Source organism: Mastomys coucha, unplaced genomic scaffold (assembly GCF_008632895.1).
Source record: "Mastomys coucha isolate ucsf_1 unplaced genomic scaffold, UCSF_Mcou_1 pScaffold21, whole genome shotgun sequence".
In the NCBI taxonomy this organism is placed as follows: domain Eukaryota; kingdom Metazoa; phylum Chordata; class Mammalia; order Rodentia; family Muridae; genus Mastomys; species Mastomys coucha.
In genome coordinates this window covers 166992366-167009363 of record NW_022196904.1, presented here as the reverse complement: position 1 = coordinate 167009363, position 16998 = coordinate 166992366, and the positions used below count along the sequence as shown (strand labels likewise).

The window sequence follows — 16998 nt, the reverse complement described above, 5'->3', positions numbered from 1 at the left end:
TTTTGTTAAGAGGAAAACTTTCAAGAGTTTCAGGATGTAAGACTTTTATTTCTAAAGAGAAAGGTAGACTTTTTCTTTTCCAGCTTGAATGCTATTTGTTTAGTCTAATTTCTCTGTCTAGGATAAGTAGAACATTCTATGCTGAGTAGAGGTGGCTAGACTAGGTGTTCTTGGCTTGTTTCTGATCATAGGGAAAATAAAAACAATTTGTAGTCCTTCAATATTAACTGATGTAAGGATGTGCATGTTATGGGTTCATGGCCCCATGGGCTCATGGATTGAAGATTTTGGCCCCGAATGTTGATGCCACTGAGAGGTGATTGGGTCTTGAGGGTGTTAATCTTATCAATGGGCTAATACCTTAGTAAATCATAACAAAATGGGTCATTAGGAGGTAGGAACTAGCTGGAGGAGGTCACTGAGGACTTGACCCTTCCTTTCCCCCCTTCCCCCTTTCCTTTCCCTCTTTCTCTTCTTCATGGCTGCCACGATGTCAGCAACTTTGCTTTTGTATATTCTCCTCCCATTACTTGGTCTTCCCATAGCTAAGGAGCAACAGATTTGTTCATGATGGACTAAAATTATGAGTCAAAATGAATCTTATTTAATTTTATTTTCTTGGATATTTTATTGCAGCAGTAGGCAACTGATTAGCAATTATGATGATATTTGTGAGCTCTTTATATATGACCTTCATTATGTTGTGGTGGTTTCCTTCTACTTTTAAGTATGTTTTTGACTGTATGTGTCTGATCATGAAAATGTGTTGGATCTTCAAAAGGTTCTTCTCCTTCTCCTCCTCCCCCTCTTCCTCCTCCTCCCTTCCCCCCTCCTCCTTGTCCTCCTCCTCCTCCTCCTCCTCCTCCTCCTCCTCCTCCTCCTCCTCCTTCTTCTTCTTCTTCTTCTTCTTCTTCTTCTTCTTCTTCCTCTTCTTCTTCTTCCTCTTTTCCTTCTTCATATTCCTCTTTCTTTTTCTTCTTTTTTAATGTGCTGTGTTATAGTCACTGATTTTCCTAAGTTGAATCATCTTTGCTTTCCAGGAATAAATACTACTTAATGTATACAATTCTATTAATATGTTAACTGAATTTAGTTTGTTAGTAGCTTGTGGAGATCATCCCATCAACATTCGTGAAGGATGTATCTGGTAGTTTTCTTTTAGTAGTTTTGAACTTGGTGTGTTTTGACAATATATGAAGATATATCAGTGAAACTATTTTGTTTCCAAACGTTGAGAAATATTTTCAGTGTATTTCAGTATTTTTCATGTATTTATAAGGTCTACTGATTTAGGGAGGTATTAGTATATATGTCCCACCTACATTGCAATTTGGCTGAATTTTACATTCTACATCACCAGAAATAAATATGGTGACCTGTGCATGCTTTTTTTCATTTGCCTGGTGGCTATTTCGTTCTTTGACTTTTCAGTGGGGTGTGTTTTACTTTTAAATACCCACAATCAACACATACACAAAACAACTTAAAGAAGGGAAGGTGTCTTCTGCCTCAGAGTTTCAGAGGGTTCAGTCTGTGGTGATCTGGCTGCTGGCACTAGGGCAGAACATCATGGCAATGGGAACATGGTGAATGGGGTTCTTAATGGCCTACTGGAAGCAGAGACGAGGAAAGAGGTAGACTAGGGATCAGGTGTAACCTTCAAAGGCATGCCCCAGTAACCTACTTCTTCCAACTAGGCCCCACCTACTAAAGTCTCTAGAACTTGCCATGAGCTGGTGATTATTACTTAATACTTCAGACTGTGGGTGACATTTCACCTTTAAACCATACATAGCAGGAGCGATGTGTAGGAAGCCTTGAATTCAAGGCTCTGAGCAAGCCAAGCAAATACTCTATCTCCTCTTTAATTTTATACCTTATCATAATCTTTAATTTTTTATGATTTTATATTTGTGTTTATTTCATATATGTCACTGAATAGTTAAAGAGACTCCCTGAGGGTATTTGTTGATGGTAGACTGTTTACTTATGTGACATTGTGAATGTGCTAGGTTTGGTCTTCTCTTTTATGGAGAGAGGCTCTATGTTCACCAGGTGCCAATTTGTGATGTTTTTCTAACACTAAAACAACTCTTTTTGTTTCAGTTATTTTTCCTTAAATTTAGCATGCCTTTTCCATCTGTCAACATTCCCATCTGGATCTTTGATCATTTATTTCCATAGTGAACATTCTTTATCTCCTCTTTCCTTCAGAAGAAAGTTTGGTGGCTTTTAGAGTTTTCGACCTCTGCATATGTCTTCTATTGTTTCTCATGAAATCCTGACATAAATTAAGAGTTCTAGTGGAATTATTCTTCCCATATGCCTTTGCCTCTCTCTAAACCTTTTTGTAGCATTTATTTATTTATTTTGAATCAAATTTCTCATGCACTGGTCCTGGCCTTGACCTCCCCATGGAGCCTGACTGGTATTGAACTGACTGCCTCCTGATTGCTGGGATTATAGCCATATGCTACCGTATCAATAATTCAGACTCTCTGTGTTCTGTTTTTGTATATTTAAACTTTGTTTTATTTGCATACAAATATTCTTTTCTATATAACAAAATCATACCAACTATCCCTGGCTCAAACTGACCAACTTTTTGAGTCATGCATTTGTTGTTGTTGTTAATGGGATGGTCTTCACATTTGCGTTTTTAAAAAAGATCTATTTATTTTTATTTTTTCGTGTATGTTTGGGCTACATGTTCATATGTGTAATGTATACATACCTGGTGTCCAAAGGAGGCCAGAAGAGGGAGTTGATTCTCTGCAAAGTGGAGTTACTGATGGCTGTGAGCTGCTATGTGTGTGCTGGGAACTGAACCTGGACCCTCTGAAGAATCAGTATGTTCTCTTAACCAATGAGCCATCTTTCCAGCTCTGTACGTGCTTTATAATTTCACGAGGTAGTTTTCCTCCTGTGAGAGAAGAGAAGGAGAGGCTGATGCCGTAGGTAAATGCAGTTGTATTCTTGTTTTGGAGATAGGTGAGTCATTTATTGTGGTTGTTTCATTATTTTTAAATATAAAATATCTAAAAATATGTAAGCAAAGGGGGCCACATGTGGACCTATGTTGAGAGTGTTTTAAATCAAGAATTAAGATTAGGCCGGGTGGTGGTGGCACATGCCTTTAATCCCAGCACTTGGGAGGCAGAGGCAGGCAGATTTCTGAGTTTGAGGCCAGCCTGGTCTACAGAGTGAGTTCCAGGACAGCCAGGGCTACACAGAGAAACCCTGTCTTGGAAAAAAAAAGAATTAAGATTAGTCTATTTTTGTGTAACTGCAGAGAAAATAAGCCTGCCCCCTGCCCCCTAAAAAGACAAAGAACAAAAAATAAAATAAAAACAAAAACAAAAGCCCAAACTTTTTCCTTTGTCTTCTCAGTTAGACACCAGTGCCCCCAGAACCAGAGGCTTGGTGTTGTATTAATTCTCCACCATGTCTTGTATTTTACTAGAAGCCAAGACATTTGAAATTTTGAATAATAGAATCATGATTATGTTCCCCGCACTTTCATGAGCGTGTGGGATGGATCTACGCAAAGAGAATTTTGTTTCACATTCTTTTTAATTTCATTCTTTTAACAGTTTCCTAATCATTCTTGGAGACAGAGACTTCTAAAAATGAGGAATTTGAGCTGCACGACTTCTCTTTTCAAAGTTCTTTAGCGTCATGTGTCTTTTTATATTATTCCAAAAACAGATTTGGAGATTTCCCAGGTAAGTACTAAATAACTACAGGAAACAGCTGCGACTGGATAATTCAGACTCAAGGACTCAAAACTCCCAATAATGGAATTAATTTCATGTTTGGGAGATACTTCTAAGAAAGAGCCGGAGCTGGGGTGGTGCTGCCTGCAGCTAAATAAAAACGGGTATTCTGCCTGTAGAGAAGGGAACCGGATGGAGAGAGAGGATTAAAAAAATGGGACCTGAGCCATGGTGTGCTTTCAGTCTGCCATGTAAACTGTGTCTCTTACAAGCAGGCAGGCAGAAATCCCTTCCCCAGTCCATCAGCATCTCGCGGCCAAATCAGCATCTTCATAGGTCTCAGGACTCGGGAGGCGGGTTATTAAAGGCGGGCTTAGGAGTGGGGTTCCCGACAGACCTTGCGCATCTTTCCTTTAAGTAAAGACTTGAGGACGGTTTTTCCTTTGTTCGCTCATTTGTTTTTTGTTTAGTTTTTCTAGGCCAGCCTTAAATCTTTTTGTACTTTTGTCTTAATTTAGGATCTTTAAGATGGGGAACACACTTGTAGTTATTAGGAGAGGCAAAATGGAAGTATTTTATTACTTATTACTTACAGGCCAGTAAGAACATATGGATACTTGTAGGGCACACATGGGGGCTAGGGAGTAGAGAGAGAGGAAAATGGGGACACACGTGGGGGTTAGGGAGTAGAGAGAGAGGAAAATGGGCACCTGTCGGCCAATGCCTTTAATGGATCCAGAACACATTATCCAGACAGGTTTTTCTGTAGGGCATTTTTGTTAGTGGATAGAAACCCTTTCTGTGTTGGAGACTTGTTTCTGTCGTGGCTTTGTGAAGGCTGTGCAGAGTGTGGAAGTGAACAGGGTTTGTCAAGTAGGTTGTAACTGTCACTCAGGGAGGTGGCTACCACGAGGCACTTATTTAAGGCAGATGTCTGGATTGACCACAATGAGGAACTGGGAATGTAGTCAATCGTCATTGGCTTCTGTTACAAGAAAGTGTTTCAAGTGGTTGATGGGGCAATATAAAATTATAAGAATTCTCTACAATGGTTCCTTCTCCTTTCAGTACACATGAGCAAAAGCACTCCCACACATGTGGACCACTTATCTGTCCTGAGCACCCTCTGAATCTTCTCTGGATCTTTTTTTTGGTATTTTTCATTTCTTCTTTCCCCTGAGTTCTATTCCATGTTCAGTGTGTCCCCTAAACACTAAGCTATCCACATAACTTTCCTTTCTTTTTTAAAAAAGATTTATTTATTTATTATATGTAGGTATACTGTAGCTGTCTTCAGACACCCCAGAAGAGAGCATCTGATCTCATTACAGATGGTTGTGAGCCACTGTGTGGTTGCTGGGATTTGAACTCAGGACCTTTGGAAGAGCAGTCAGTACTCTGAACCGCTGAGCCATCTTTCCAGTCCAACTTTCCTTTAACATCCAGGTTAGAATCTGTCACCCCCAAATCTATCTCCTTTTAAATACTTTGTGCAGTGTGTGCACTCGTGTGTTTGTGTGTGTATGTGTGTGTTGTGTATGTTTGTGAGTTATATGTTTGTATTGTTATATGTGTGTTATATTGTTATATGTGTGTGTTGTTATTATATGTATGTTATGTGTGTTATATGTATGTGTTATGAGTGTGTGTGTATTTACATGTATTACAGGTGCTCATGAAATAGAAGGGCTTGGTATAAAAATTTCCTGAGCCTCCTTCCAAGCCTGTTTTAAATGCAGTATTAGATAAGAAAGTTTAAAATGTAAATACATAAAATGATTATTCTGTTAGTAATATTTATTAGTTAAAATTTGTGATGTTTCATTCTTATAGTAATTCAGAGAAGTAGCAAACTGGTTTAATAAACTTCAGAGGCAACCTGTGTGTAAGACGTTTGCAGCCACATTCAATTAAGTGTCTAACTTGGTTGTTTCCTTTTTTTATTCTTCCTTCTCCCCTTTTTCTCCCCCACCCCTGCTTTCTCCTTCTTTGCCTGATATCAAGAAAGCCACACAGATGAAAATGGCAACCTTTTCAAAACTGCTTACTTAATTTAGCTAGTATTTTTAATAGCTTGTTCCCTAACTGATACAGTAGCTCAAAAAGTAGGAAATCCTTGCTTAAAATTAAAGTCACGGCAAGTAAGGGTGCATGTGGTTATTAACTGTTAAGTGCTCAGCTGAAGGAGTCAATTAATGGGTTCTCAGCCAGTTTAATTTGTCGCCATTTGGCAGAAAATATTATGGGAATGTATCTTGTCCCTTAATTGAAGAGAACACACAAATGTCACAGGATTGAATTTGGTTGCATAATTTTAAGTAGACTTGTGTAGGTCTGAGTTTTATAAAAATGGAAAAGAAAAAAAAAGCAAGAGCTGCAGTTTTACTAATCCGTGTCAACTTGTAAGAAGTCCAAATATGCTCCTAGTGCAGCCTGATAAGGAGGGGTCCTAGGGCAAAAGCACAGTTAGTAGACATTGCAGAGTCATTTGGGACCTTGTGCCAAGAGATGAGAGTGAAAGAAAGGTAGCGTGGCTTCCTTTTAAGCCACTTTAACAAGGGAGTGACACAACTTAACAATGAAATGGGAATGCAGTGACTGCAGAGGCCTGGCAGCAGCTTCAATACCATCATCTGGCACGGGGGAGGCTGGCCAGGGAAAGCTCTACCCTGCCTAAGGCTTTTCTTTTTCAAGGTGTGAACAGTGACCATGTGTGTAAGACCATAGCATACTATCAAAGTGTGTATACGAAGTCCTTAGTCTTTAAAAGTCAATGGATGAGTAAGTTAGAAAAGAAGAGCGATTGTAAACTCCACCAAATGAGTGTTTCCTGTGTGCTGAACACAGAAGTGTTTATGACAAAACCAGGATTTAAATATTGTCCTTCCTACATTGTGGAGGGAAATAGAGGCATTGGGAGATTATGTCTTTGTTCAAGGTTGCTCAACTTATATGTACATCAGAGCCTGGATTTGAGTGTGTGTGTGTGTGTGTGTGTGTGTGTGTGTGTGTGTGTGTGTATGTGTGTATGGTCTATGTGTGTGTATGTGTATTTGTATGTATGAGTGTTTTTAATGTATGTATGTGTATATGTATGTCTATGTGTGTGTGTATGTCTATGTGTGTATGTGTAGATATGTGTATATATGTATGTGTGTGTGTGTGTAGATGTGTGTGTAAAGAACAGAAGACAGCCTTGAATATCCTTTCTTAGGAGCTACTTACCTTTCCTTTTCTATTTAACATTTTTCAATTTTCAATTTAGTTTTTCCCCTTCTACCAACTCCTCCCAAATCCTATTCAACTACCTACCCACCCAACTTCATGCTTTCTCTTTCTCAAAACAGAAACAACAAAACAAACAAACAAAAGTAAAAATAAATGGCCAAACAACAAGCACAACAACACCCCCCCTCAAAATAAAAAAAAAAAAACAACCCAAACAACAGAAAACACCCACAATGCAACAAAACAAAACATGGAGTTCTCTCATCCTGCAGTGTCCAACTGCTCCTGGACACGGGGCCTGCCTGAAGTATGGTTGCTAGACAGGATGCTTCGCAGTTGAAAACTGATTTTCCCTTTGCCAGCAGGTGTAAATTGTAAATAGTGCCTCTGTCAGGGGTGGGACCATGTGCCCACTTCCCCCTCCTTGTGCCGGGATTTTGGCTAGTTTGAATCTTTACTAGTCCTGGGTTATCACAGTCTCTGTGAGGTCCTGATGTGTTTAGAAGACACTACTATTTTCTCGAAGTCATCTGCCACCTCAGGCTCTTAAAATCTTTCTGCTTCCTCTTCTACGTAGATCCCTGAGCTTCAGGGGGAGGGCAGTGATGAAGACATCCCATTCAGGGCTGAGTGGCGCAGTCTCTTGGTTTCTGCACCATTGTCCAGTTGTGATTCTCTGTGTTAGTCACTATCTACTACAAGGAGTTTCTGTGTTGAGGTCTGAGCAGCATGCTGATTTGAGGTCCAGCCTAGTATAACTAACCGCAGAGGGGAGGGGAGGGCTGGGAGGGGAGGGGAGGGGAGGGGAGGTTCCTGGTAGAGAGTGATTCTCCAGATCAACATGAGTCTCAGAAGAATGGAGATGGGCTAGAAAGCCAATCTTAAATGGCAAGAGGAAGAACTCTTTTCTTTTTGAGTCAGGGATCCTCACTGCCCTGCAGTTCATCCAGTGGCTCTCCAGTAAGTCCGCCTTATCTCCACTTCCCCTGTGCTGGGATTCCCCTAAGCCGCCATGCCTGGCTTTCAAATTTTTATTTAGGTGGCCTCTGCAGATTGAATTCTGGCTCTCATGCTTGCTAGAAAACATTTTACTAACCGAGTCACCTCTCCAGCACCATTTCTGGCTTTTTAGTCTCCCAGACACGAGTTTTGAACCCCTAGAGTACACCAACGAAACACGTTTTGTGCTAAGGTGTCTTCTTGTCTTTGTTTTTAGTTTAGCTGTAACGGATTTTAGGCAATCATGCCAGGCTGATCTTTCTGTTTCAGTTCTCATTTCCATGGAAATGTGATGATTCTTAGTTGTCTCTTAACCTTCAGCAGTACATTTGCCACCAGGAACTGAAGAAACTGGCTCTGTCCAGCTTGGATGCTGGAGAATCTGATCTTGCCTGCCAGCCTTCCCACAATCCTTTCATGCAGTGATGGGTGCGCATGCGGCCTCCCTCCTGATGGTTTTATCTCCGGCAAAAGAGAAGAAAATAGCATTTAAAAACCAGAGCCCAGGCTATTTTTCTTTCTGCTTTACATTTCAATGACTGTTGATTTTGTGGCATGAGAAGACTAGGTTTAAAGAGGAACTAGGAGGGAAAAAAAACATCGTGAAAGAGGAGTGAAAGCCCAGGCTCTGGAGGACTGCTGGGTCTTGGTGCAGTAGAACAATGCAGAGCACAGGAGAGAAACAGCATTTGTTCCAGAGATGCTTATTTACAGTCAGTGGTCATTTAGCAGCCAGATGGGCTGCTGGGAAACTCAAGAAAGGGGAAGGGGGAACTCATCGCACCGGCACTGTTATGATACTTGGTGGTTTTGTGGAGAGCTACATACTCCGGGGGACCTGGCTGGAGGTGGGGTGCAGACTGGGAGGACTGAACAGTGGAGGGGATACTTGACAGAGTCTAGACGGTTGACTAGGGGTTTGTCAGGTTATGAAGCAGTGTTGAAGCCGGGTTGAAGGAAGAGCAGACTCTGGAACTGCTCTCCGGCTCTCTCCGTTCCCCACTTCCCTGTCCTCACCCCTTTTCCGCCACCCCCAGCCAAATGATTTGTTTTATTTGCTTTTCCAGTTAAGTGCTGTTGCGGATAGTCACACGGATAGTCTCACACGTAGTGGTCTTTCCTGTGAGAATCTCAAGCCTCACCAGTTTCCCCACAGAGCTCTGTTGAAAATGCTCTGCTTTACCGCTGTTTTAAAACTCTTTTTAACAAGTCATCGGTCTGGGGTTTGGAATATTGATTACACACCAGGAAGGCCAGCCTTGATTTGGGCTGGTGAGATGGCTCAGCAGGCTCCAGTACTTATAAGGAAACTCTAACAACCTGAGTTTGATCCCCCAGGACATACACAAAGGTGGGAGGAGAGAAATGGTTCCTGAGGGTGCTCCTGTCACCAGCTTCCAGACATGTGCCTGACACATTTGTATCACCCCCTACTGCTGCTGCTACTATATAAAAATATGTATACATATGCATGCATGTATATGTGTGCTACTTATATACACTATACACAGTATATATGTAAGTATACATATATGTTATATATACATACTATATGCAACATATATATACATATACACACACACACACACACACACACACACACACACACACACACAGTGTTTATTAAAGAATGCACCTTTGGGTAAGCCTGAAGAGGTTGTGAAAGCAACTGCCTGAGGTTTATAGCGTGATGGCAAAGCCCCTTTGTACAGAACTTAACCCAAGTTATCCTGAACTCTGTGTTACCCTCCTCCTGGCCTTGGCTATACTGTCAGCCCCTCCATAGGGTCTTCTTGCCTGTGTCAGGCGCTATCCACTAGATGGAGCTAATTCTTGCCATTGTTGCTCCAGGCCCAGGTAAGTGGAATTCAGGAATAAACAGCAAATCAAATGTTTAGTGAACACTCACTAACCATGCCCTGTGGGAGTGCCAGCAGTAGGCGACAAAGATCAGGAAGGAGGGACCCTTTGGGATGTAAGGGAGGGCAGAGGACCTCTCTGTGCATCTCAGCCATACCTATGAAATATGGAAGTTTGGCCTTAATGGGTACCCAGCCAGAAACTCCATGTCCTCTAGGTTTCTAACTATCCTAGTAATTCCAAAGACATATCTTTGTCATTAAACAATGCCATTTTTTTTCTGTGAGAAGTCTTCCTGAGAATATGAGGTAAAGCAGGGGTCGGTTTCTCTGTGGGTTCTGCTAGCTGGACAGGTGCCTGCCAAGGCCTTTGGTGAGGATGTCTTCCCTGGCTGGCTCTTGGGTTGCTGTCTCCATCCCTCCTGGGTACCTCCCTTTGGTGCTTTTTATGTACATTGAACAAACATCTTGACGGCAAATGTCAAGACTGAGAATCAGAAAGGCTTAATTTGTCACATCGAGTACAGCTGTGTGTGGCACTGCAATTTACATTTTAATGTCCCGCTTATTCCAGAAAAGTGGCGTTTTATAGATTTCCTGTATTATTCATGAATTTCAAGGCTTTGTAGTTCAAAAATAAAAGTTCAGGTAATCAGCAAGCGTAAGTGAAGGCTAAACTCTCCAGTTGGCTCATTCTTCCTCACTTTTCCATCTGTTGAAGCATTTTGTAGTCCATCCCCATGTTCTGTATTCAGATGTCAGGGCACATTCACACAAAGATGTTAATTAATGCACCAAATCTTGTCTCCTATTGGTTTCAAAATTGCAAGAGAATCTACTTGGTAAAAACGAAAAACAACCACTGAACTGCCTGGAGAAATGTGGATAGATCTGCCACAACAGGCGAGTGCCTGTTGGAGAAGTAGATGTACCTCCCGGATGGAGGCCTGCCTGAGGATCTACAGTGTGGGCGAGGCACCTGGTAGTGATTCTGATTGTTGAGGTACATGGGGTTAGCCTGAGTGAAGTCCAGGAGTTAATCTGCCTGTCTTCCAAATTATGTGAACCTAGGCTGGTTCAGGTCAGAGAAAAGCCCAGGCTTATGTGTTGAGGAGGTCTCCTCTGTAGAAATGCCTAGAATGAGCAGTATTCAAGATGGAGGCCCTTTGGTATGAAAGACCCTGCATAAAGGCCACTTCTCTATGCTCACATGAGTTTAGGGGCAGATGTGTCCTGCCCAGGCTGCTTGGCTGGCAGCTCAGTGTCTGTTTTCTAGCTAGTCTTTCCAGCTAGCTTTTCTAGCATAGCATGGGATCTGTCCTCCTCATTAGATATATGGTGCAATCCGTGGGGTAGTAGGAAACGGGAAACAAGACAGTCTGAAGGACCATGTAAAGGATAAAAACGAACCATGGAGATACTGAAAGTGGATCACAAATGGTTGGAGGCGTCTCCTCTTGGGTCTTCTGCTGTTACTTGATTGAAATGCTGTCACATGGGCTGTGGTGAAAGTGTAAGGTGCTATTCAGATAATGCTTGCTTAGTGCCAGGGGTGGAGTCTTGGGTTGTATGGAGGCTCTGTGTGTGTGTATGTGTGTGTATGTGTGTGTTGGGTAGGGGGTGGGACTAACAGACATCTAGATGATGGGAGCATTACAAAGCAACAATCGAAGTTACATCTAGGGTACATCTAGGGTACATCTAGGGTTTTAAAAGTCCCTAAAGACAATTGGCTTTTTATGGAAAAGGCAATTTGAAATGCTCCCTTTTCCTTTGTAAGACTAGGTCTCACGGTGATTTGACTGAGATGTTCCTCATAGGCTCAGATGTATGGATAATTGGTGTCCAGTTGGTGGCGCTGTTTGCATGTGTTTAGAAAGTGTGGCCTTGCTGAAAAAGTGTTTGCGGGGTGCGGTTGGGGGGCAGCTTTGAGGTTTCAAAAGCTACCTATGATTCTACATTTACTTGCCTTGTTTTCCGCTTGGGGTTGGAGATGTGAACACCCACCTGCTGTCACAGCCCCCTGCCACGATGGACTCTTATCCTGTGCAAACCCAAATAAACTTTTCCTTCCTAATGAAAACTTAATAAGAGTGCCTTCATCATGATGCTTTATTACAGCAACAGAAAAGTAACTCATACACTATGTGTGTCTCTTGGCTGGCTTGGAACTCCTTATGTAGACTAGGAAGTCCTTAAATTGGATGTGATCCTTCTGCTTCTGTCTCTCCAGTGCTCAGATTACAGGGACAGTAGTCTTCTCTGTCACTATTTTGATTATGTAAACCCAGTATTTACATTTGTTGGGGTGGTCAAATATATTTTGTTCCTGACTGTGTCTAAGTGATGTCTGTGGGGGCAAAGAAGTCTTGGTACAGTTCTGTGTATTTCATTACTTGGGTAAGTTGTTAATGAACACATGCAACTACAACTAGTAGTGCCCGTGTCATACTAGTCATTGTATAGGAGGTAAATTTTGTGCTGAGCAAGGGAAAACATGGTTCTCATTTTAATGCAACTTACTTTACCACAGATCCAAATAAATAAGTAGCACCTGTAACATGGCACACTTAATGAGAAGATGCCGTTGGAACACAGAGCGGGGCACTCATAGGTCTTAGTCTGGGGAGCACCATGAGATGTTCCAGGCAGAGCAGCTGCCTGTGCAGCAGTGGAAGCCAGAATCTCTTCCAATGCAGTTGGCTCCATGCACACAGATGAGCCAACTCATAGGGAGATGATTTAGTGCTGGTGCTGGTAGTGCCAAGTCCTGTGTACAGGTGCTGCATAGTATTCTAGATCAAGGTGAGACTCACCAGTCATGCCCATGACCGAGCCTCTCAGAAGAGAACATGGTTAAGGGGACCACTCATTAATCTTTGTTCTTCTCACATCTTGGTTTCCTGATCCTCCAGTTACTGTGACTTTGCTGTAGATCACTTACTGCATACAGGACTCCCTTTGTAGTAAGGCTGTGTGTGTGTGTGTGTGTGTGTGTGTGTGTGTGTGTTTTAAATAGGTGGCAATATAACTCTTTATTATAATTGCCACCCATTTAGTTTAAACGCCATACTAAGCTCTGCACCACACAATTAGAAAACGGTGTTATTTAAGTTCTGACACAGTCCCATAAGGAAGGCTCTGGTATTTTGATTGTGTAAGTGAAGAGGAGTGGCTCTGAGAGATGAACTAACCTGCGTTTAGCTTTCATTAGTGATAGGATTCACACTCAGCTATTTGTTCCAGAGGTGGGTCACAGACTCCAAAACGTTTGAAGCTTAGAGAAAGAATAACACATAGGTGTTGATCATGCAATAAAGAAATTATTAATGGGGTATTAAGATTAATTTGTGATAATTTTTAGTAAAATGAAAATATAGAAAGATAAATGTTAATATCTCAGGTTAGCTGGCATTATGGTTGGATAGTGAGATATATTTAAATGTTTTAGATTTATTTATTCTTTTATATATGAGTGTTTTGACTGCATAAATGTATGTGTATCATGTGACACCCATGGAGGTCAGAAAGGGAGGTTTGATCCCTCAAAACTGGAGTTAGAGATGGTTGCAAACTACCATGTGGGGTCTGGGGACGTAACCTGGGTCCTCTGTAACAAGTGACACGTGCTCTTAACTGCTGAGTCACCTCTCCAGTCCCCATATATGGTGTATAATATGATATAGAACATTTATAAAATACATGTGTTTCACAGCATCTAGTCAATATGGCTTGTCTTAGCAAGAGTATAATTAATACTGATCTTTCTTTGTATTTATTTTATCATTACGTGTCAAGAATTAATTTTCTAGAACACTTGCTTGAAGCCACAACATAAGAATAATAATTATAGAGTAACTTTTCTCCTAGGAGCAGACCATCGAGGAACAATTCACAGTAAAGGGCTGGATTCAGAGAGAGTAGAGAGAAGAGTCCTGTGCAGGTGCATTCTTTTGAGTCAGGGCTCTACAGTGTGTCAGGAACAGCAGAATAATTGAAGCAGGCAACAAGGAGAGGCAATAGGACGTCCTTCTAGTAGTCAAATAAGTGAACTACAGGGTGCATTTTTTTCCGGGCAGCTAAGATCTAATGAGTGGGAAGTGAGAGGGAAAGAGGAAGAGGTCACAGTCCCACATCTGCTTTGAGGGCGTGCTCTCAAGTGACCGAAGGCAGCTCCCACCTCTTACCTTCCAATGCCACGAAGTGCTGAGGACCGAAGATTTGACCCATGGGTCCTTGGGTCTAAATTGAAACTATAGCAGCAATTATCCCCCTTTTTACTTTTAAAACACAGTGTTCTGTGAGCACACAGTGAAGAGTTACTTTATTGTAACTTGTGTTATGTAAGTACCATTATTAACACTATGCTAAAGTGGAGCAATGAAGCCTTAGAGAAATTAAATGACTCCCAATAGCTTGGGAGTTAAAAGTCAGATCTGAATCAAGTACACCTGATTTCCAAAATGACATTCCTGTACTTTATGGCTTCTGGAAGCTTCTTGGTGCCTTTTCTGAAAAGCAGAGCCAACAGGGTAGTATCCAGAGGATGGCTGGTAAACCAGAGATACCTGCCTATCCATGTCTATTATGTCATTATTTGCAATAGCTAAGAGAGAGAATCAACATAGGTGCCTGCCAGTGGATGAAAACATAAGGACATTGTTTATATTCACAGGGAATATGTTTCAACCCTAATGAAAAATTAAATCATGCAGACATTATTTTTAAGTGTGAGAACCCAAATGCAGAAAGATAAGTGATGTGTGTTTTCTTTGTGGATGTTTGAAACAATAAGTTGACTTTAAGGTAGAATAAAGATTGCGAAAGGTTTGAAAGGGGAAGTTGATTTGATGGGTGCATGCTACAATATCACATAGAAGCCATTAGTATGTATAATGATAATCTAAATTAATCTTATACATGATAATCTAAAATGAGAGCATGATATAAATTACCTTTTAATTTTCAAAACAGGCCCATTAATTATATGCATTTCCCTGCCTGCTTTGGTCCATCAAGCAGATGGTTTATTTCACAAGCATGTGAGGAGAAGTGGCAGGCCAGTTTTCTGGGAAGATCCTTCTCTGTGGGTATGGAGTCCCTGAAGCACTCTTTGCTTCACAGGGATATGCATGACAGAGCCCTCTCACAGAGGAGGACTGTCTGAGTCCCCTTCACTCAGAAGAGAGGTCACATGTGTTAAAATAATGCTGTGATTTGGAAGTTGTCTGTGACCAGCACACAATGTATCTTTGGACTGATAGGGTATTTGGGAAATAAAATGCAGGTAGAGGCACGGACTGCCATGCCATGAGGTTGGGGCAAATGCAGGAGCCTGATCAGGGCACGCCTTGTCTGTCTTGCTGTTTCCTCTATAAGACAAAGCACTGAGCCCTCCTCACTCCAAAGTGTTACTTCTGAGCTGATTTTGAAGTGTACAGAGTTTCATTCTGCCACTCCTGATGTTAGTTCCATCTTCTGTTTGTCCCAACTCCAATCTTTAGAGGAAGTTTTCTCCAGAGGAAGAAAAACTTGAAAATTCTTTTTAAAGGTCAGGGAGTGGTGCCTGTTTTTGCAGGAAGTGCTCCTAGGATTACATGGGAAAACAAGGATGGAGTGGCAGGCTCACATCCTGGGTACCATCTCTTCCTGGGTACATCACCAGTGTTCTCAGCTAGAATCCAGGCAGCAGTTCTCCCTCCTCTGTGTGGTTGACTCCCCTAGTCTACTACACAGTGCAGACATTGGGGGTGCCCGATCTTCCCTGCTGATAGCTGAGATTAAACACAAGTTCAGAGATCACACAGAATAAGGCAAAAGTCAGGGGTGCTTGTGATATTTTAGATGATAAATGTCCCCCACAGTCTCAGACATTTGAGTATCTGGCCCCTAGTTGGTGGCACTGGGAGAGGTTTTGGAGGTGTTGCCTTGTTGGAGTAAGCATGCCCTTGTTGGAGGGCTTTGAGGGTTTGAAGAACTGAGCCATTTCCAGTTCAGTCTCTATGATGTTCGAGATGTGAGCTCTTGCTGCACGGTGAGGAACTCAAGTTTGTACTTGTAGCTATGCCGTCCAAAGGTACGCTGCAGTCCATGGAGATCTTCAGACTCAAGAAGACAGCCACAGCTGTGGCACACTGCAAATGAGGAAATGGGCTCATCGAGGTGAATGGACGTCCCCCGGAGATGATCGAGCCGCGCACCCTGCAATACAAGTTACTGGAGTCTGTCTTGCTTCTGGGCAAGGAGAGATTTGCTGGTGTCGATATCCGGGTCTGTGTGAAGGGTGGTGGTCATGTGGCCCAAATTCACGCGATGCGACAGTCCATCTCAAAAGCCCTGGTGGCTTATTACCAAAAATATGTGGCTGAAGCCTCTAAGAAGGAGATCAAAGATATCCTTATCCAATACGATCAGACCCTGCTTGTAGCTGACCCCTGTCACTGCAAATCCAAAAAGTTTGGAGGTTCTGGTGCCGTGCCGGCTATCAGAAATCCTACCAATAAGCTCATCTCAAGGATCCGAGTTTACTTTTGTAATAAACATCCTAGGATTTTAACGTTCAAAAAAAAAAAAAAGTGAACTCTTAGCGTGTTGTTCCAGTTGCCATGCCTGCCAGCCTCCATGCTTGCCTTCAATGACATGCAATTATTCCTCTGGAACTGTAACCCAAACAACCCCTTCTTTCTATGCCTTCATCATGCTGTTTTATAACAAGCAAAAGAAATCTAAGTAACAGTACTCAAGGCTTCATGGCGAATGTCTTGAACTTTTGTCTGGAGGGATATAGCATCAAGGCTGAAAAATGAATTTGAGGCTAAGTTGGGAGAAGAAGGTAGAAGAGAGACACGTGAGAAAAAGTATCTGGCTACAGATGTTTGTTTAGATGGTGTAAGAGATAGGAAAGGCCAATGTAAGACCCAGTAAGTCTTAGTGAGAAGAAGGCTGGATTCACAGGGTGAGTGCTCACTGTATGTTTCTGAGCAAATCCTAGTTTATTAAAGGAGCTCTGTTTGAACAGTCAAAGCAAAGGGAGTTTTCCTTCAGTCCATTATAGAGTCTATGTTATAAGGTAGTCAAAAGTCTATTTGTAGGGGGTCTGTTCTGCTAGGCTGAAATGTCCAAGGTGCAGAGACTCATGTTATCCCCGCTCTCCCTTGGGAGTGATGGATCAGCCTATAGAGACCAACTTTATGGGG

The 16998-nt window shown here is 42.0% G+C and overlaps 1 protein-coding gene and 1 pseudogene across 3 annotated transcripts in view; both read left to right on the top strand.

Annotated features, from left to right (window-relative positions):
* Htr7 (5-hydroxytryptamine receptor 7) overlaps positions 1-16998 on the top strand; it is an 83502-nt gene that overhangs the window by 37690 nt on the left and 28814 nt on the right. The window lies entirely within an intron of this gene.
* Positions 15842-16305, top strand: LOC116103777 (annotated as a pseudogene).